Source organism: Anser anser, assembly GCF_964211835.1.
Source record: "Anser anser genome assembly, chromosome: W".
NCBI classification, from domain to species: Eukaryota; Metazoa; Chordata; class Aves; order Anseriformes; family Anatidae; genus Anser; species Anser anser.
In genome coordinates, this window is record NC_139731.1 from 7,326,220 (window position 1) to 7,346,900 (window position 20,681).

A 20,681-nucleotide genomic window follows, 5' to 3' on the forward strand; every position below is an offset into this window, starting at 1 on the left:
TGGTAGCAGAATAGGGAAAAGGGCAGGGGTGTGGGTTTGAGAATAAAATGGTTGCGACCTTAAGGTTGGACTTTGTTGATGATAGCGAAGATACCAAGAACCCGATGTTGAGCAGTAATGTGTTGTGCACATCCGTCAGGGAAAGGAACATTGTGAAGGACATCGTGAAGAATAGGATGCAAAATCTTAAGTGTAAGGGGCAATCCCCAAGGACTTCATCAATATCAGAAAGGGCAAGGAAGGTGGTGAGTAAAGCGTGCTCCCATTCCCAATACAAGGCTTGCACACCCTATTACCCCTTGCTAAAAAAATGGATTGGTTTAGGAGTAGGGCCCTTGGGACCTATTTCCTGGAACAATCCCCACCAGGCACTGTTTTCACTGTACTGTACTCTGAGTTCAAATCTGCTGGTAGGGGTAAGTGGTCCCAAATATTGATACTGCTGAATACTTTGTAGGAGAAGGGTTAGGTCCTGTTGATGACTCACATTCCTGTCCCAGGTGGAATGTTTGCACAGCAAGGAATACAGAGGATGGGCTAGCTGACTAAAAACAGGGACATGGGCACGCCAAAAGCTTATAGTGCCTAAAGGGCTCTGGAGGTCATGTTTAGAGGAGGGAGTAGGGAAAGATAAAACAAATTGCATAACATTTTCAGGAATACCTTTAGTACCAGCACACAAGAAGACTCCTAAGAAAATTATGTTCTGGGCAGGACCCTGTCATGTACTGGGAGGAATAGAAAGATCTTCGCATTCTTTGAGGTTTGAAATTAAGAGGGTCATATCTTGTGCAACGGATTCATGTGTAGGGCTGCCCAGAAGAATGTCATTGATACAATGCTAAAATAATGGAGAAGATTATTAAAACACCTGAAAGGGAATGCAGTCATTGGTCTCATCCAACACAAGTTCATGAGGGGAAAGTCCTGTTTAACAAGCTTTATTTTTTGGAGAATATTCAAAATTACACTGCCTTCTTTTCCTCCTCTGGAAGTCAGTCTATGAATAATATCGGAAATGGCACCTCCTTCTTCCCTCCCTGTGGGCTAATTACAGCAGCTTGTGAGTATTTTGAACATCCGTGGGTAACCAACATACTCCTATTGCTAGGTCTCCAGAATGCGTTTCTGTTTTTTCCTAACGTTGAGGAATTTGTTAAGAATACTACGCAGGAATTTGCCCCGAGACAGTGTGGTGGTGGGTGGCAAGGTACATGAGAGGATATGGGCAGGTACCTGTCACAGTTGTCTCCTCCGATGCTTTTGAACTTCACCCCTGAACAAGTGCAAAATCCTAAAAACAGACAGAATGTTTGAAAGACGTATGCCCTGACCCTGCCAATGCCAGAGAACGACAGCTTGCCGCACTGTGCTGGGGCCTGGCTGTCGCATTAAGGGGTGTAACCGATTAACCGTTATGGGTCCGGTCGGATTCAGGGTACTGAACTATCACGATCACGGATTCACCAATAATGTATCACACCCTTACTCTAGTCGTGTTCAATGAGAACTATCACGGCTAGGAACAATGCAGTTAAGTGCAATTTATTACAGCAACAGGTACACAGGTTCTTTGGATTGCTGGCGATAATTTACTGTCTGCAAAAGCAAGCTAGCATGCATGAAATACACAGGTGTGCAGCCTGGAAATTAACACGTTAAAAGGCACAAAGACTCTGTAGAGATTTCTAAGTTTCCGCGGAGACACACAGTATAACCAAGTGTTCAAGTCTCACCCAAAGGTGTCCCAATGGGGGGGGAAGAGAGGCCCAGCCCATCGACTGATCCCAGGGGTCAGGAGGTCCTCGGGATGGTGTATTCTCTCGTGATGGTATCTTCCCCTGATGGTGGTATCTTCCCCTGATGGTGGTATCTTCCCTGACGATGGTATCTTCCCCAACATCCCCTCTCTCTTAGGCCAATTTATATTATTTTCTATCTTTTAGGTGGAGCTTGAGTGACTCTAGTCAAGCATATCTTAGTTACGATTGGTGAAAAGTTTTCCTGTCTCCGTTTAAAGGAATAGGCTCCGAGAAATTCAGAGCGCATGCTCGGTGAGGGGTGGTCGCACCTTGGAGGCGGGTAGCTTTTGGGATGGAGGTGTGTTTTGGTATTATAATGATATTATAATGAGCAAAAGTACACTAGAGTACAGCATTCGTCAAAACATGACAGGTCGTTGGCTCAGGGTAGCAAAAAGTTCGGCACATCATCACATCCTCACCTGGCTGCTTTGATGCTGGGACACTGAGGCCAGTAGCCAGAAACTAGAGGGCAAGGAAACCAAGCAGCTGGGATTCATCTCTAGAGAAAGGGTCATTGACAGAGAAACTGGGAGAGAGACACAGGTTCTCAGCCTCTGGAGGCGACTCCTGGCAGGTGTGTAAGAAAGGTATCATTGCAAGGACAATATTGTATATCAGCTAGGCAAGTGGACCACCATGGAGAAAGGTCTCCAGCACCTGAGGGAATTAGCTGTGCTGGAGATGGTTTATCGTGGTTTGGACAATGACCAGACACCCAAAGATTCTGACGAAGTCCAGTACATGTGACTCATGTGGTAGATGTTTGTGTGGAGTGCACCATCATCACATGCCAGCATGCTGGCAGTGATGAATTGGAGAGATGGGATGGGACCAACAGTGGATGCTGTGTCCAGCCAGCTTCAGCAATATGAAGAAAATATCTCTGTTCCACTACGGGCCTGCATCTCAGCTGTGGAGAAACTGTCCCAACAGGTCCACCACCTTGAAGAACATATAACTTCCTCCTCACCCAGATGGAGCTGTATCTCAGCCATTAAGAGTCAGTATTTTCCTGCTCGAGGGAGGGAGTACCAGGGACACACACCACGTGTCACCCTGTGGTTTTATCTGCTTGACCATGGGGAAGATATGAGGAAGTGGGATGGTGAACCTACCTTGACCCTAGCCGCTCGGGTACGTGAACTGCAAGGAAATACAGCAGCAGGAAGAGGGTCTCCTAGGAAAATTACTGCTCTGGTTTCTGCTGGGCAGTCCCCCAGAGGCAGTAGAACGGCTGATGTTATTCTTGACCCTGATGAAGGTACCTCTGCTTCACATTTGCAAGAACTATGTGGCAGACACTCCAACTAGGACTAGAAGGCCCTGCCTCTGGCCAGGCAGAGGAAAGGGCCAACCAGATTTACTGGACTGTGTGGATCTGATGGCCTGGCACACTGGACCCGCAGGAGTACAACGCTCTAGAAGACACTGGCGCACAGTGTACCCTAATGCCATCAGGCTACCAAGGGGCAGAATTCATCTGTATCTCTGGAGTGACAGGGGGAGCCCAATAGTTAACTGTATTGGAGGCCAAAGGGAGCCTAGATGGGAATTACTGGCAAAAGCACCCCATTGTAAATGGCTCGGAGGCTCCATGCATCCTTGGCATAGACTACCTCAAGAGAGGGTACTTCAAAGAACCAAAAGGGTACCGGTGGGCTTTTGGCATAGCTGCCTTGAGTACATAGAAGATTAAGCAGCTGTCTACCCTGCCTGGCCTCGCAGAAGACCCTTCTGTTGTAGGATTGCACAGCAGGTGCCAATTGCTACCACAATGGTGCACCGGCGGCAATATCACACCAACCGAGACTCCCTGATTCCCATCCATAAGCTTGTTCATCAACTGGAGAACCAAGGAGTGATCAGCAAGACTCGCTCACCCCTTAATAGCCCTATATGGCCAGTGCAAAAGTCTAATGGAGAGTGGAGGCTAACTGTGGACTATCATGGCTTGAACAAAGTCACGTCACCGCTGAGTGCTGCAGTGCTGGACATGCTAGAACTTCAATATGAACTGGAATCAAAGGCAGCCAAGTGGTACGCCTCAATTGATATCGCTAATGCATTTTTCTCCATCCCTTTAGCAGCAGAGTGCAGGCCACAGTTATCACTGTTATTTTTATACATGGCAGACTTGTGAAAACCTCTTTGTGAAAATCTCTTTAGCTACTTTTGTCAGCTATTACAGCTCACCTAATTTATCTCTACTGAGTTTGCGCATTACAGAGGACCAGCGGGGGGGGGGCACACCAAATCCCACATTAGCATGCGTTAGCATTTTGATGGGTGTGATTTTTAATATGTTAATGACCCTTAATGAGCAAAAGGTTACTATAGGTCAGCCTGGAGCTGTTTTTCTCCTTCTTGTTTTTTACCTTTTGTCCCTTCGTTGCTTCTGTTAGCTCAAGGCTACCTGTCTCTCTCTTTCCTTATTTTCTCAGCTAAAAGACTACACAAGCTATAGAAAGACTACACAAGCTACAGGCCTCCCTATTCTCTTCAAGGCTTCCTTGTTTTTTCCCAGCTTTGGGACTACAATTTCCCCCCTTTGAGACTACGAACCTCACTTTTAGGCTTCATAGTTCTCACTGCATAGTTCTTGTCCATTTCTATTAATTTGAAGAAATACTCTATGTTATCTATATCTTGTTTCACTAACATCACTTGGTGAGGTTTGCGTTTGCTGAATAAAGTACTATATGAATTCAAACAACTAGGCGTGCATCGTAGAACACAGCTACATATCACTACCATTGCTACAATTATTATAATAATTAAAAACAGTTGTCTTAACCATCCAAAATCTGGCAACCATGACCACAGCCAGGAAAAATCTGGTCCACTACCAAGTGTTGCATCCTGAGATATTTGGTGAAACAGGTGGGATGCTTGCCAGATTTGGTTAATGTCTGTTTGAATTTGCTTCCTCTCATTTACATAGACTCAGCAGCTGCGGTTTATCACAGCACAAACACCTCCCTGGGCTGCAAGTAGCCCATCTAAGGCAAGATGGTTTTCTAAGGCTATTTGGGATACTTGTTCTGTTTCTGTTTGTATTTGACCAAGAGCATCAGTAGTGGCATTGCTTATGATTTCTAAAGTTGCAGAAATATTTACTATTGCTCTCTCGAGTTCTATTACTCCCAATGCGGGGATTAAGGCCCTCCACAAAGTATGAAACCAGGTATTTCTGTTTGCAAGAGGATTATAAATTCCTCGTTTCTCCCAAGGTGTCATAAAGATGGCCTGTGATCTTAGCCAACCCCTTATGTCTGCATGTTTATGGAGTCTAACGTCTGGAACTACAGCTCCTAGGGCACAAGTCCCATACCATCCAGGAGGAAGTGCTTTACATGCTCGTGGACCACATAGCCAATATACTCCTCCCGGGGATATCCACTAGTGGAGGCCGATAGGTCCGCTTCTGCTTCCATAATTTTTTTTTGATACCGTAATTGGTGGTTTCAACTACAATCATCGTTTTACATTGTCCAATTAGATTCCAGGAACCCACATATGATCCCTGGACCACATTTTCCTTACTTCTATTAATTGAGTATACACATGATAGATTTTCTCTCTTGATAGGGTACACAGGGATAGAGGGAGACTGTAGTGGAGGAGAAATACTAGCATTGCTTGAGTTTGCTAACTGCCATACGTCTGTCTTGTTTACAGTGAGTGGTATGGCATAGATAGGAGTTCCCTCATGAGCTGAGGCAGGTACATGCATACGCAACCAACAAGATGATATGTTTGCAAAGCGGGTTAAGTTTAAAGCTAACTGAACTATAGAATTCTGTGTCCAAGTATTGAAACTGTAAGTTGACCCTGTTAAGGAAATTATAATCAGAACAGAAACCATTTTGTCCTTTTAAACAGCAATTTCAAGTCCTCGGTCGGTTCTACTTGCCACAAGGTCTCTTTTGCTTCTTTTGATGTTAGATCTTGCTTCTCCTCTTCTGGTGGTGGTGCTGCCTTCGCATGGGTGTAGTGAATCCACGATTTGATCCCTTCCACCTTGATTGCAGTGTAGGTATGGAGCAAGATAGTGTAGGGTCCTTTCCACTTCTCCTTTAGAGGCTCATCTTTCCAGGTTCGAATCAGTACCTGATGTCCAGGTCAGAATGGGTGCACCGGAACATCCAATGGAATTGGTAGTCTCTCCTGTACATATCTATGGAGAGAGGACAACATGGCAGACAAAGACAGCAAATATTGTCTGACCCAACCCTCCCCCCTGACATGCATTTGACTCCCTTCTGTCACCAATTCATTTACTGGATATGGTTTGCCATATAATAATTCAATCTAATGTTGAATCTCCCATGGGAGACCCTAGTAAAAACCTACAAATACAGGGAACTGATCCCTGTAAAAACCTACAAATAGAGGTTAGTACTCTGGTTAGTACAAATAGAGGTTACTCTCTGGTTAGTACTATTTCTCACCGGGATATGGCTTTTCTCAGAGAAGGGGTCCTGCTAAAGTCCCTGGACGTGAGGAAACAGCTAGGTTGCGCCAGGGGAGGCTTAGATTGGACATTAGGAAGAATTTCTTCATGGAGGAGGTGATCAAGCATTGAAACAGTCTGCCCGGGGAAGTGATGGTTTCCCCATCCCTGGAGGTATTTAAAAGGCGTGTGAACATGGCACTAAAGGACATGGTTTAGTGATGGGACTTGATAGGTCAGGCTGATGGCTGGACTTGGTGATCTTGAAGGTCTTTTCCAATATATATGATTTTATGATTCCATGATGCTGTTGACTGCACTCTGGGAGCTGTGCTCTGGGCCAGCCAGTTATAGAAATCTCTCCCTAGCACGAGTTAAATGGGTGCTTGATGCTCCCTAATCAGGAGTTGACTAGAGACAAAAGTTCAAAGTACCCACTGATCGAGAACAGCTGACACAAACAGCTAGAGTTTGCTATAAGCAAAAAAAAAAAAAAGCTTCTTGTAGCTAGATGCTGCAATCATTTTACCTGTTTTTAAATTTAAACAAAACAGCTCTTCCCACATCCCCTGCCACAGATCAACTTACCCTTTCCTCATTTAATTCCTCATTTCCACATTGCATCTTCCCCTGTTTTTCCTTCCTTTGCAACAAAAAAGAAGACTAGGGAACATGTAGGTCTACTGTTGAATGGGGCAGGGGACCTGGTGACAGGGGACACAGAAAAGGCTGAGGTAATCAATGCCTTCTTTGCCTTGGTTTTTAGTGGTAAAGTTTGCCTTAGGAAATCCCAGACCCCTGAGACAAGTGAGGAAAGTTCAGAGCAAGAAAGACAGACCCTTGGTGGAAGAGGATCAGGTTAAAGAACATTTAAACAAATTGGACAAAAATCACAGAATCATCTAGGTTGGAAGAGACCTCCATGATCACCTAGTCCAACCTCTGACCTAACACTAACAAGTCCTCCACTAAACCATATCACCAAGCTCTACATCTAAACGTCTTTTAAAGACCTCCAGGGATGGTGACTCAACCACTTCCCTGGGCAGCCCATTCCAATGCCTAACAACCCTTTCAGTAAAGAAGTTCTTCCTAATATCCAACCGAAATCTCCCCTGGCGCAACTTTAGCCCATTCCCCCTCGTCCTGTCACCAGGCACGTGAGAGAATAGACCAACCCCCACCTCGCTACAGCCTCCTTTAAGGTACCTATAGAGTGCGATAAGGTCGCCCCTGAGGCTTCTCCAGGCTGAACAATCCCAGCTCCCTCAGCCGCTCCTCGTAAGACTTGTTCTCCAGACCCCTCACCAGCTTCGTTGCCCTTCTCTGGACTCTCTCGAGCACCTCCATGTCCTTCTTGTAGCGAGGGGCCCAAAAGTGAACACAGTACTCGAGGTGCGGCCTCACCAGAGCCGAGTACAGGGGGACAATCACCTCCCTAGACCTGCTGGCCACACTGCTTCTTATACAGGCCAGGATGCTGTTGGCCTTCTTGGCCACCTGAGCACACTGCTGGCTCATATTCAGCTGCCTATCAACCAGTATTCCCAGGTCCTTCTCTGCCAGGCAGCTTTCCAGCCACTCATCTCCCAGCCTGTAGCGCTGCTTGGGGTTGTTACGCCCCAGGTGCAGGACCCGGCACTTGGCCTTGTTGAACTTCATACAGTTGGCCTCAGCCCATCGGTCCAGCCTATCCAGATCCTCCTGCAGAGCCTTCCTACCCTCGAGCAGATCGACACACGCACCTAACTTGGTGTCGTCTGCAAACTTATCCCCCCCCCGCATGGGGCTACGGGGAAAGTATATGTAATGGTGAAAAATGGCAATAAACGTCTACTGTTCAAGAGCCATCAGGAGTCCGTGTTTTTCATCCCTTCACATGGTGACCCTGACATGATAGGGGAGGAGCAGCGCTGCACGAGCGTCCAAAGAGAACCCAGCCGAACGAGTCAAGCTCACAGCTGGACTGCAGCTTCAACCCCGGGACATCACCTGAAGGACAGGTGAGCGGCTGGGCATTAATCATGTGAGCTAGCCTTTCGGCAGAGGAAGAGGCTATAGTAAAACTATTAATGCAACTACTAACAAAAAGGGGAGTGAAATATGATCCGTTTAAGATAAAACTACTGTTGAAATTTTTGCAAAACAATGGGGCCCTGTCGACAGTTTCAGCGGTGTTTGATTTAAAAACTTGGGAAAATGCTGGGACAACTATATGGGATGCTGCCTCGGGGGGAGATACAACAGCTGCTGAGGTGATGACGACCTGGCACTTAGTAACTGAGACACTGAGATCATGGCAAGCGGAAAAAAGGGTACAGACAGCGGCCGCTCAGGCTACACAGGCGGGTGAGATAAAAAGCGGTCAATGCGTACCGCCAGAGGAAGTAAACCCGATAGACTTGGGAATAGAGGCAGAGACAATATCCCAACCCATGGCGGCCACTCTGCGCTCGATGCCACTGCGGCCATCAGCGCCGCCATCGCCGCCGCCCGCCCCGCTGTCAGCTCCGGGCACCCGCCCGCCCGCCCCGCCGCCGGCTGCTGCGTTTCTCAGGTTTGAGCGCCCGCCCGCACGCACCGGGCACTGCCATGTTCCTCCTGCTGCTGCGCCCGGGCCCGCCGCCCCGCGGGCCCCTGCTCCCCGCCGCTGCTTCCCCGCTGCCCCCCCCACCCCGGGCCGGCCCCCCCTCAGCCCGCCGGCCCCTCTGCTGGCGCTGCGGGCCGCCGCCGGCAGCTCGGCCAAGGATGTGGGTGGATCCCCTGAAAAGGCAGCCACAGATCTCAGCAGTGAAAACAAGAAATTCAATAAATCCCAGCAGCTGAAAAAGTTTTCAAAGAATATGGTGCTGTAGGAGTTTCATTCCATGTTGGAATTTCATTAGTATCTCTAGGAATCTTCTACCTGGCTGTGTCAAGTGGTGTGGATATGACTGCAGTTCTCTTCAAACTTGGTTTCGGTGAATCATTGCTGCAGTCTAAAAGGGCTGCTGGTACAGGCACATTTCTGTTGGCATATGCTGTTCACAAATTGTTTGCTCCAGTACGAATCAGCATTACTATAGTTTCTGTGCCATTTATTGTCCGATACTGCTGGAAGACTGGTTTCTTCAAACCTCCTACCCCAAATCCATGATAACTTATTGTTTTTTACTCGCCCAACATGGGGCTCAAGGAATTTGAGATAAGGATAATAGTCGAGAGAAGTAACGGGCAAAACATGGACTGGATTTTTTTGTGAATGCAACAGTCGTGAAGAATTTAAGAAAGTAGCAATTGTGAGGAATATGTTTCATATTAGTGTGGTGAAGGGACAAGGGGTGGTGTGTGTGTAAATTGTCCACCTCGTCGGTGCTGTGATGATGTTATGTTTATTTTGGTGTGGGGAATTCTTTTTTTTGATGTAAGTGAAGTTTGTGAAGATTGTGATAATTGTAAAGTAAGAGTATATTGGAATGTAGTGGGTTTACGTGGCAAGCTTTTGGTAGCGGGGGGGGCGTAGGGGTGGCTTCTGTGAGAAGAATCTAGAAGCTGCCCCATGTTAGGTGAGGGCCCCGGTGCTGACCAGAGCCGAGCCAATAAGCGATGTTGTTTGAGCCTCTGTGAGAGCAGATGTAAGAAAGAGAAAAGAAAAAAAAAAAAAAAAAAGGAAAAAAACGCTGTGCCACATAGCAGCTGGGAGAGTGAGAGGAGTGGGGAGCAGCCATGCAGGCGCCAAGGTCAGTGAAGGAGGAGGGGGAGAGGTGCTCCAGGCAATGGAGCAGAAGTCCCCTGCGGCCTGTGGTGAGGACCATGGTGAAGCAGGCTGTCCCCCTGCAGCCCATGGAGTACCACGGTGGAGCAGGGTTCTGCGCTGCAGCCCCACTGCCATGGTTACCACCGTGGACACCCTCTCGGCAAGAACCAGAGGGAGTGCTGGAGTGGATGTCTCCACAGTAACAGATGCCACATTGTGGGGTACTCATGTTCATAAAATTCCATTCAACGTCAAAGGACCAATTGGGAATGACTGTAGTGTATTGCTGCTAGGATGATGTCCTGGTTCCAGTTAGGACAGAGTTAATTTTCCCTCATGGTAGCTGGTAGGGTGCTATGTTTTGGATTAGGATGAGAAGAGCGCTGATAACATGCTGATGTTTTAATTGTTGCAGAGCAGTGTTTACACCAGGCCAAGGACTTTTCGGCTTCTCGCTCTGTCCTGCCAGCGAGCAGGCTGGGGGTGCAGCAGGAGCTGGGAGGGGACAGACCCAGGACAGCTGACCCAAACTGGCCAAAGGGGTATTCCATACCATCTGACGTCATGCTAAACAATATATAGGGGTGGCTGGCCGGGGTGGGGGGCCGGGCTGCTCGGGGATAGGCTGGGCATCGGTCAGCGGGTGGTGAGCAATTGCATTGTGCATCACTTGTTTTCTTACACATTATTATTATTAATACTATTATCATTATCACTATTATTATTATTATTGTTATTATTATATTCCTGTCTTAATAAACTGTCTTTATCTCAACTCACCGGCTTCACTTTCCCGTTTCTCTCCCCCATCCCAGAGAGGGAGGGGGGAGGGTGAGCGAACGGCTGTGTGGTGTTTAGCTGCCAGCCGGGTTAAACCACAACAGATGATCAAGTACAACTTTGACCGGATTGTTTGTTTTGCCGGGGATAATTGATGCCGATTATAATGGACAAATCCAAGCTATGGCTTGGACACCGTCTCCACCATTGTCAATACCAAAGGGAACTAGAATTGCTCAATTGATTCTTTTCCGAGCAGTAGTCTGCAGGACTTGGTTCAAAAACAACTCCAACAAGGGCATATTGTTCCGATAAACAGCTTATGGAATTCACCAGTGTTTGTCACCAAGAAGAAGAGCGGGAAATGGAGATCACTGCATGATTTGAGACGAATCAATGCAGTGATCGAGGACATTGCAGTCAGAAAGCAAAAAAAAAGCAAAAAAAAAGAGAAAAAAAAGAAGAAAAAAGGAAAAAAAAGGAAAAACAAAAGAAAAAAGAAAAAAGAAAAAAAGAAAAGAAAAAAGAAAAAAGGAAAAAAGAAAAAAGAAAAAAGAAAAAAGAGAAAAAACAAAAGCAAAAAGAAAAAAAAAGAGAAAAAAGAAAAAAGGAAAAAAAAGAAAAAAGAGAAAAGAAAAAAGGGGAAAAAAGAAAAAAAGGAAAAAAGGAAAAAAGAAAAAAAAAAGTACCTTTGAATATTGTATCGGACTCGCAATATGCTGTAGGTGTCGCTCAGTGCATTGAGAGGGCACATTTGAGACATATCCCAAGGGAAAACTCGTTTCTAAAATTTAAGGAGCTGTTATTTTTGGTAGAGCAGTGAGTGCACCTGTATTGTATTATTCACATGCGGAGCCACACCATGTTACCCAGTGTTTTTGCAGAGGGTAACGCATGCGCTGACCAGCTAACTAATATGACCCTGACTGCCCCGGTGCCTAAGGTGGTGGAACAAGCACGGTTATCCCATGCCTTTTTCCATCAATCTGCCAAAGTCTTGGCGAAACAATTCGCTATATCGATCATTGACGCCAAATTGATTGTCCAAACATGTCCTGACTGTCAACAACATGTTTCGACCTCGTCGTTAACGGTAAACCCTAGAGGACTACGGTCCTTACAGTTATGGCAGACCAACATAAGGCAGATTCCAGAATTTGGTCGCTTGAAATATGTTCACGTATCGGTAGATACTTTCTCTCATGCTATTTGGGCGACAGCTGCAGCAGGTGAAACTAGTCGCCATGTCCAGGCTCGCTTCCGTGTTGCTTTCGCAGTGCTAGGCATCCCAAAGGAAATTAAAACCGACAATGGCCCCGCCTATAGTAATCACTCCCTTCAAACCTTTTTTCGAACTTGGGGTATCCGACACATCACAGGCATTCCTCATTCCCCCATGGGTCAAGCCATTGTTGAGCGCACACATCGCACCGTGAAAACACTGCTAAATAAACAAAAAGGGGGAGACACCCAGGAAACAGCAGAGAACAGGTTGGGAAAGGCACTTTACATAATGACTCACCTATCATTACCCTTTCCTCATGAAGAGGTACCGCCCATAGCGAAACATCACAAAAATATGAATTCTGCGCTGTCACAGGTGCCCCAAGCAGAGCAGGCCTTAGTGATGGCAGAAAATTTAAATACAGGTCTTTGGGAGGGACCCCATCCTCTAATAACTTGGGGTCGAGGGTATGCTTGTGTCTCCACAGGTCACAGACCAAGATGGGTACCAGCAAGGGGGGTAAGGCCATGGTTGGCCTCCTCCTCACAATCGCCGCTGTCATCGGTTATTGCCAGGCCTGGGTCTCCATCCAACCACGCCGCAACATCTGGGTCACCCTCGCCAACATGCCAGGACAAGAAGCGATATGCCTGTCCCTGGCTAGTGCTAATGACCCATTCACGACATGTCTGGTGGGGAACCTGGCAGATAACAAAGACTAGACTGTCTACTTGCCGCAAGCATCCCTAGAGCCACAGGAATTAGATATCCTGGGATGTGAAACAGCAACTGCATGTGTAAGGTTTAATTGCTCGGGCAAAAAAACACACCATGACACAAATGGTCAACGCCACACTTGCTCCTAATTGCAATGCATCTCTTTGTTATAATTATACAAAACTATAATAGCATCATTCCTTGCACCAGGAGCTGCTCTGCTTGGCTGTGGGATCGACTGTGGAACGGATGCCCCTAGGTGCACCCCGAGCATTTTCCTTGGAGGGGTCTCCACTCTCAGCCGCTCACCACGGGAGTAGACAAGGACCTCCTGAAGCCACGGACAAGTTATTTTAAGTGATATTTTCTTGTGGCATGAATGAGAAGTGCAAGAGGCCTCTTTGCGTGATTGTGTGATTGTGTGACTGTGCTGTGTGAGTGAGAAGCAGCATCGCTGCAAAGCAACATCCCTAGTGCTTAGTGGCTTGTTGACTGATGAAGAATCTAGTAGGCACGCTACTTTACAATCGTAGTTCTGCATGTGATTTTCACCCTGTTGCTTATTGTACCTTGCTTATTGCAATGTCTGCCATGATTGATGGAAAAATCTATAGAAAGCTTTTGGTTGGTTGAAAATAAAAAAGGGGGAATTGTGGGAAAGGAATTCGCAGGTGGCTTTGCGCTGTTTCACACGTCCCTGAATTAGAGATAATGAGGAAAACAGCGGTAGAACCAAAAACTTGAGCAAGGGCGAGATAAAGTAAATTGTCTACAGTGTTAAAGATGAGCTTTAGGCAGTGGCCAATTGCTGGCTGGCTCAAGTCGCGTGTCTGAGGGTCTCTAACCAATTGTATGACAGATTCGGGTGCGTGGACAGAGCATGGGGCTACGGGGAAAGTATATGTAGTAGTGAAAAATGGCAATAAACGTCTCCTGTTCAAGAACCATCAGGAGTCCATGTCCTGCATCCTTTCAAGGGTGCACTCAATCCCCTCATCCTGATCATCGATAAAGATATTATAGAGGACTGGCCCTAGTACTGAGCCCTGGGGGCCTCCACTAGTGACCAGCCTCCAACTGAATTTATCTCCATTCACCACGACTCTTTGGCCCCGGCTACCCAGCCAGTTTCTAACCCAACAAAGCGTACGCCAGTCCAAGCCAAGAGCAGCCAGTTTCTTGAGGAGAATGCTGTGGGAAACGGTGTCAAAAGCCTTACCAAAGTCAAGGTAGACCACATCCACAGCCTTTCCCTCATCCACTAAGCGTGTCACTTTGTCATAGGAGATCAGGTTCGTCAAGCAGGACCTGCCTTTCATAAACCCATGCTGACTGGGCCTGATCGCCTGGTTGCCCTGCAAGTGCCGCCTGATGACACTCAAGATAATCTGCTCCATGAGCTTCCCTGGTAATTGGATGCAAACAAGTCCCTGGGACCTGATGGGATGTACCTATGAGTGTGAGTGAGTTAGCTGATGTCACTGTGATGCCACTCTCAATTATCTATAAAAGGTCATAGTGACCATGGGAGGTTCCCGAGGACTGGAAGAAAGGAAATGTCCCTCCTATCTTCCAGGAGAGCCAGAAGGAGGATCTGAAGAACTACAGGCCAGTCAGCTTCATCTTGATCCCTGGAAAAGTGATGGAGTAAAACCTCCTGGAAGCAATTCCAAGCCTATTAAGGACAAGGGCTCAAGGACTCTAGCTCACAGACTTGTAATATATGCCAGGAGATTTCAGCAAGTACATTATTAAAGTAAAATAAAATTATAGTTTTGAAATTAAGCTATGGGCAATAAAGTAGCAATAGAAACAAAAGGTCAGGCTAGAAATATTTTTGTGTGGTTTAAGACTGCTGTATATTTATCCAAATGCATTCTATGATAAAATGATAAAAATTTCTGGTAAAATGACTTTAAAAAATAGAAATATTTATATAACATTTATTTTTATGAAAAATTGTCTTTCATGTTGCAGAATTCCATCTGGGATTTGCAGATAGGGATCTTAATGTTTTGGAGTGTCAGATCTTTCAGCATAGTGTCATTGCAATGAAATATTCTTTCCTTTGTTTGAGGGTGATCCTTCAAGCTTCCTAGCTTAATATACGTTTATCGCACAGGAAATGAAATAGACTTTCTCATCAACTTCTGGAAGAAACACCTTGCACCATTTTGAAACCACTTGATTTAATAGTGCCAATATGCTCCAAAATATTTGTTGCCTAATTTTCCTGACAAAAAATACCTGTCTTCATAGGTTTGACCACTAAAACAGCTAAGTTAAATGGGGGTACCCTTCAGTTCTATTGAGACAATCCAGTGATCCACTGCAAAACAACTTTTGTATGTGAGCTCTTTGTCAAATGGATTTATGTTTGAACAAGAAAAACTGCCATAAGACTTAGAATGAGTCCACTGCGTGTAATTTATGTTGTGCCTTGTAACTATTAACCACATTAATCTATTTTTTTCAGTATTTGAGTATTTCAGTATTCGAGGCAGCACAAAAAAAATATCATAAATATCATCCCTAGTACTGTATATTCTGCCACAGTATAACCATATCAACAGTCATGTATTTCTTTACTTTTCTGTCTTTCATTTGAAAACACAGATAATTTATTAAATGAAAAGATGGTGTTACAGATGCCTGGGACCCAGGGCAGCAGAGGATGACAAATCAATACATTAAGTCAGTAGCAGCTAGGAGAAATGAGACTGCAAATTCCCAGTTCTTAGCAATAGAAAATTAGCAAAAAGAACTTTATTGAAAAAGATGGTTTTTGAGTTAAATGTGTAGGGAGATCATGTACCCAAAGTTATGCAATAACCATCTGCTTATTGTGAAACAGTGGATCATCCTGAACTCAAACAAGACTTAAAATAAGCAGAAGAATGTAAATCTGGCATCAGTTACCCTCTGCCATTCAGGCATTTGTATTTGAAGAATGAGCACTAGTCCAGAAGGAAAATATTGAAGAGCTCATCATGGCTCTCTTTATGACTGGAATTTTCTGGAATATACAAAGAGACTGAAAATACTGATTTGAATTGGTAATCGCTCCAGTACATATCTATGGAGAGAGGACAACATGGCAGACAAAGACAGCAAATATTGTCTGACCCAACCCTCCCCTTTGACATGCATTTGACTCCCTTCTGTCACCAATTCATTTATTGGATACGGTTTGCCATATAATAATTCAAATGGGCTAACTTTTTCTTTAGCTCTGGGGGCTATCCTAATTCTCATCAGAGCTATTGGTAGGGCTTCTGGCCACTTTAGCTGAGCTTCCTGGCAAATTTTAGTCAACTGTCTTTTTAGTGTTTGATTCATTCTTTCTACCTGCCCACTTGATTTTGGTCTCCAAGTGGTATGTAAATCCCACTTGATCTGTAATGTCCTCAATATTTCTTGAAGTACTTGTGATATAAAATGAGGTCACATTGTCTGAGGAGCATCCCTCTGGTATTCCAAAGCGTGGGATTATTTCTTTCAATAAAGCCTTTATAACTTCCCTAGCTTTATTAGTTCAGCAAGGGAAGGCCTCTGGCCATCCAGTGAATGTGTCCACCAATACTAGAAGATATCGATATAGTCCTTGTCTGGGCAATTCAGAAAAGTCTACTTGCCAATATTTCCCAGGCTTCATTCCTTTTTTTGTCTCCCCTGGTGGTGATTTTGGCTGAATCTTGGGGTTGTTAGCACAGCATACAGGACATTTTTGCATTATTTGGTTTGCTATAGTTTGCATTTTTGGTCCAATTGAAAAGCACTTCAGACTATCTACCATGGCATCAGCACCAAAGTGCTTTCCTTCATGTAAGTCTTTCATTAGTTGTTCAGTCATAGTCTCTGTTATTAGTATCTGTTCGTTGGGGGTCTCCCACCATCCATCCTTTCGCTTCGTACATTTTAGCTTTTCTGCTAACTGGATCTCTTTAGCGGAATATTGTGGTGGATTAAGTGAAGTCTTTGCACAGGGGACTAACATGCCTTGTAGGTCTCCTGGTGCCCTTCTGGCTTCTTCCTTGGCTGCTAAATCAGCTTTCCTGTTCCCTGTTATTATATCATGATCACCCTTTTTGTGGGCCTTACAGTGCAGTACTGCTACAGCTTTGGGCCTTTGCACTGCCTCCAACAACTGTAAAATTTCTGGACCATGCTCGATTGGTCCTCCAGATGTTGTCAATAGTCTTCGCTCTTTCCAGATGGCTCCATGGGTGTGCAAAACTCCAAAGGCATATTTAGAATCTGTATAGACATTGAGTGCCTTCCTTTCTGCTAATTCCAAGGCCCTAGTCAAAGCAATTAATTCATCTTTCTGTGCTGAGGTGTCTGTGGTAGTGGCTTTGCTTCTACAGTGTCCCAGAGGGTCACAACTGCATATCCTGCTTTAGGATGTCCCTTTTCCATGAAGCTGCTGCCATCTGTAAAATACTCAAGATCTACATTAGTGATCGGTTCATCTTTAAGGCCAGCTCGACTGGCATATGTGTGCTCAGTAATACTCACACAGTCGTGATGGATTTCTCCTGCCTCCTCGGTTGGAAGGAGCATAGCAGGGTTCAAGGTGCTGACCACAGACAGCTTTATGTCTCCTTGGTCTACTAATACAGCTTGATATTTAGCTATTCGACTTGGGGATAGCCAGTAGTTTCCTTTGCCTTCCATCGCTGCTAGAACTGCATGTGGCACAAATACTGTCAAAGGTTGTCCCACAGTTAGTTTTCTTGCTTCCTGAACTAGGAGAGCAGTTGCTGCTACTGCCCTCAAACAAGATGGCCATCCTTTACTTGTTTCATCTAGCTGTTTGGAAAATAGGCCACAGGCCTCCTCCAACTACCCAGCATTTGGGTCATTACCCCGGCTGCCACCCCTCTTCATTCATGGACAAACAATTGGAAAGGTTTTTCCACGTTTGGCAGCCCCAGGGCTGGTGCTGACACTAGGGCCCTTTTTACATCATCAAATCCTTTTTGGCACTCAGCAGTTCACTCCAACACATTTTCTGGCCCCTTTGTTGCTTCATACAACAGCTTTGCTATTAGTCCAAAATTTGCAATCCAGATTCGACAGAAGCCTGCCATCCCTGGGAATCCTTGCAATTGCTTCTTTGTACTGGGAACAGCAATTCGGCATATAGCTTCTTTTTGCTCTGGACCTAGTGCTTCCTGTCCCTGAGAAACATCGAATCCCAGGTACCATGCTTTCTGCTGGGCTATTGTGGTGGTTTTACCGTGCTAGGCAGCTGAACTCCACCACAACTGCTCTCTCACTACTCCTCCTCAGAAGAGGAGGGGAAGAAGTAAAGGAAAGAACAACTCGCGGGTTAAGATAAGGATAATTTAATTAAACGGAAACATATTTATTAAGGAAAGATTGTTATTAATTAAACAATTTAACTAAAGGGAAAAGGGAGGGGAAAAGGGATGGGAATCAGGGAGTCTCGGTTGGTGCGATATTGCCTTCGGTGCACCGTTGTGGTAGAGATTGGTACCTGCTTTGCAATCCTACAACGGAAGAGTCTTCTGAAAGGCCCGGCCGGGTAGACAGCTGCCTAATCTTCTCTGTGCTCAAAGCAGCTATGCCAAAAGCCCACCGGTACCCTTTTGGATCCTTGAAGTACCCTCTCTTGAGGTAGTCTATGCCAAGGATGCATGGAGCCCTGGGGGCCAGTCACAATGGGATGCTTTTGCCACTCATTCCCAGTTAGACTCACTTCAGCTTCCAATGCAGTTAATTGTTGGGATCCCCCTCTCACTCCAGAGATACAGATGGGTTCTGTCCCTTGGTAGCCTGATGGCATTAAGGTACATTGTGCGCCAGTGTCCACTAAAGCTTTGTATTCTTGTGGTTCCAATATGCCAGGCCATCGGATCCACACAGTCCAATAAATTCGGTTATCCCTCTCCTCTACCTGGCCAGAGGCAGGGCCCCTCTAGTCCTGGTTGGAGTATTTGCCACTTAATTCTTGCAAATGAGAAGCAGAGGTCCCTTCCTCAGGGTCAAGAATAACATCAGCTCTTCTACTGCCTCTGGGGAACTGCCCAACAGACACTGGAGCAGCATTTTTCTTAGGAGCCCCTCTTCTTTCTGCTGTATTTCCTTTCAGTTCAGGTATCCGAGCAGCTAGGGTTGAAGTAGGTACACCATCTCATTTCCTCATATCTTCCCCGTGGTCACGCAGATAAAACCACAGGGTGACACGTGGTGTGCGTCTTGGATACTCTCTCTCTCGAGCAGGAAAATACTGATTCTTAGTGGCTGAAAAATCACTCTGTCTGGATGAGGAGGGATATGCTCGTTCTACAAGGTGGTCAAGTCTTTCGGACAGTTTTTCCACAGCTGAGACACAGGCCTGTAGCGGAGCAGAGAGGTTGTCTTCATATTTTTGAAGCTGGCAGGATACAGTATACACTGTTGGTCCCATCCCCTCATCCCAATGAATTCCTGCCAGTGTACTGGCATGTGATAATGGTGCATTCCGCACAAATTTACGCCACATGGATGTTGTGCACTGGACTTCATCGGGATCTTGAGGTGTCTGGGCATTGTCCAAATCACTATAAATCATCTCCAGCACAGCTAATTCCCACAGATGCTGGAGACCTTCATCCATGGTGGCCCACTTGCCTACTTGATATACGATATCTTCCTTATGGGGATACCTTTCTTTCACAGCTGCCAGGAGTTGCCTCCAGAGGCTGAGAACCTGTGTCCCTCTCCCAATTACTTTGTCAATGACCCTTTCTCTAGAGAGGGATCCCAGCTGCTTGGCTTCATTGCCTTCTAATTGTTGGCTATTAGCCCCAGTGTCCCAGCATCGAAGCAGCCAGGTGAGGATGTGTTCACCTGGGTGTCAACCAAAATCCTTTCGTATTTCTCGCAACTCACTCAGGGATAGGGATCGAGTGGTTTCTGATTCCTTTATGATTTCCATCTCTTCTTCCTGCTGTTTTTGTGATGGCTCTGCTTTAGAGGTGCCTGCCTTCTCCCCTTCTCCCTCCTTCTTAGGAGAGGCTTCTTCCCTTACTAAACGAGCTGACTTCCGTTTCCATTGCTTTGACTTGACTATGGGGGCGACTGATACCATAGTTGGTTGATCCTCTGGGTCAGTCACAGCATGTGTTATCTGGTCATCAGATTCAGAGACTTCCTCCCTCTCTTCAAGGTGCTGGATGATGTTAAACAGTGTTTGATAGGAGTAAGCCAGGACCCAGCAGGGTGCTGCAAGCTGTCGTTCTCCGGCATTGTCAGGGTCAGGGCATACGACTTTCAAACATTCTATCAGGTTTTTAGGATTTTGCATTAGTTCAGGGGTGAAGTTCAAAACTATTGGAGGAGACACCCGTGACAGGTACCTGCCGATATCCTCCCACACACCTTGCCACCTGCCACAAGACTGTTTCGGGACAGATTCCCGGGTAAGCTTTCTAAACAATCGACTAATCTTAGAGAGAAGAGGAAACCTGTTATTCAGAATTAGAAATTTTAATATATGGGTTACACATGGATATTCAAAATACTCAGAGACTGTTGTAATTAGCCCACTGTGAAAGAAGGAGGAGGCACCATTCCTGATATTATTCATAAAATGACTTCCAGATGAGGAAAGGAAGGCAGTGTAATTCTGAACATTCTCTAAAAGATAGTTTCCATGAGACCCAAATGATAACAGCGCAGAGCCTGAATGCCAGATTAAACTCAAGGCCAGTCTTGGCAGCACAGCGGATTTAAAAAAAAGAACACAGATTGTAGCACATTCTCGGATCGGATATAGAGGAGAAAGGAGAACATGACAGGGATTGCATGACACATGATCAAACACGCCACTATTAACAGGACACTGAATATGGTGACTAGCAAGTAAGTGTGTTAGTTGTAAGAGTTTTAATGATTTCTATTGTTATCTCAACCCTTCAAGCCCCACGTTGGGCGCCAAATAGGTCTGTGGTGGTT

General features: G+C 45.7%; 1 long non-coding RNA gene across 1 annotated transcript; it reads right to left on the reverse strand.

Moving 5' to 3' along the window:
- Positions 1-1,533: 1,533 nt before the first annotated feature.
- Positions 1,534-17,455, reverse strand: LOC310888726. The gene is made up of 2 exons (XR_014576101.1): positions 9,164-17,455; positions 1,534-5,982 (listed from the first exon to the last, which is right to left on the reverse strand). It is a non-coding gene; the product is annotated as an uncharacterized lncRNA (long non-coding RNA).
- Between the last annotated feature and the right edge of the window lie 3,226 nt (positions 17,456-20,681).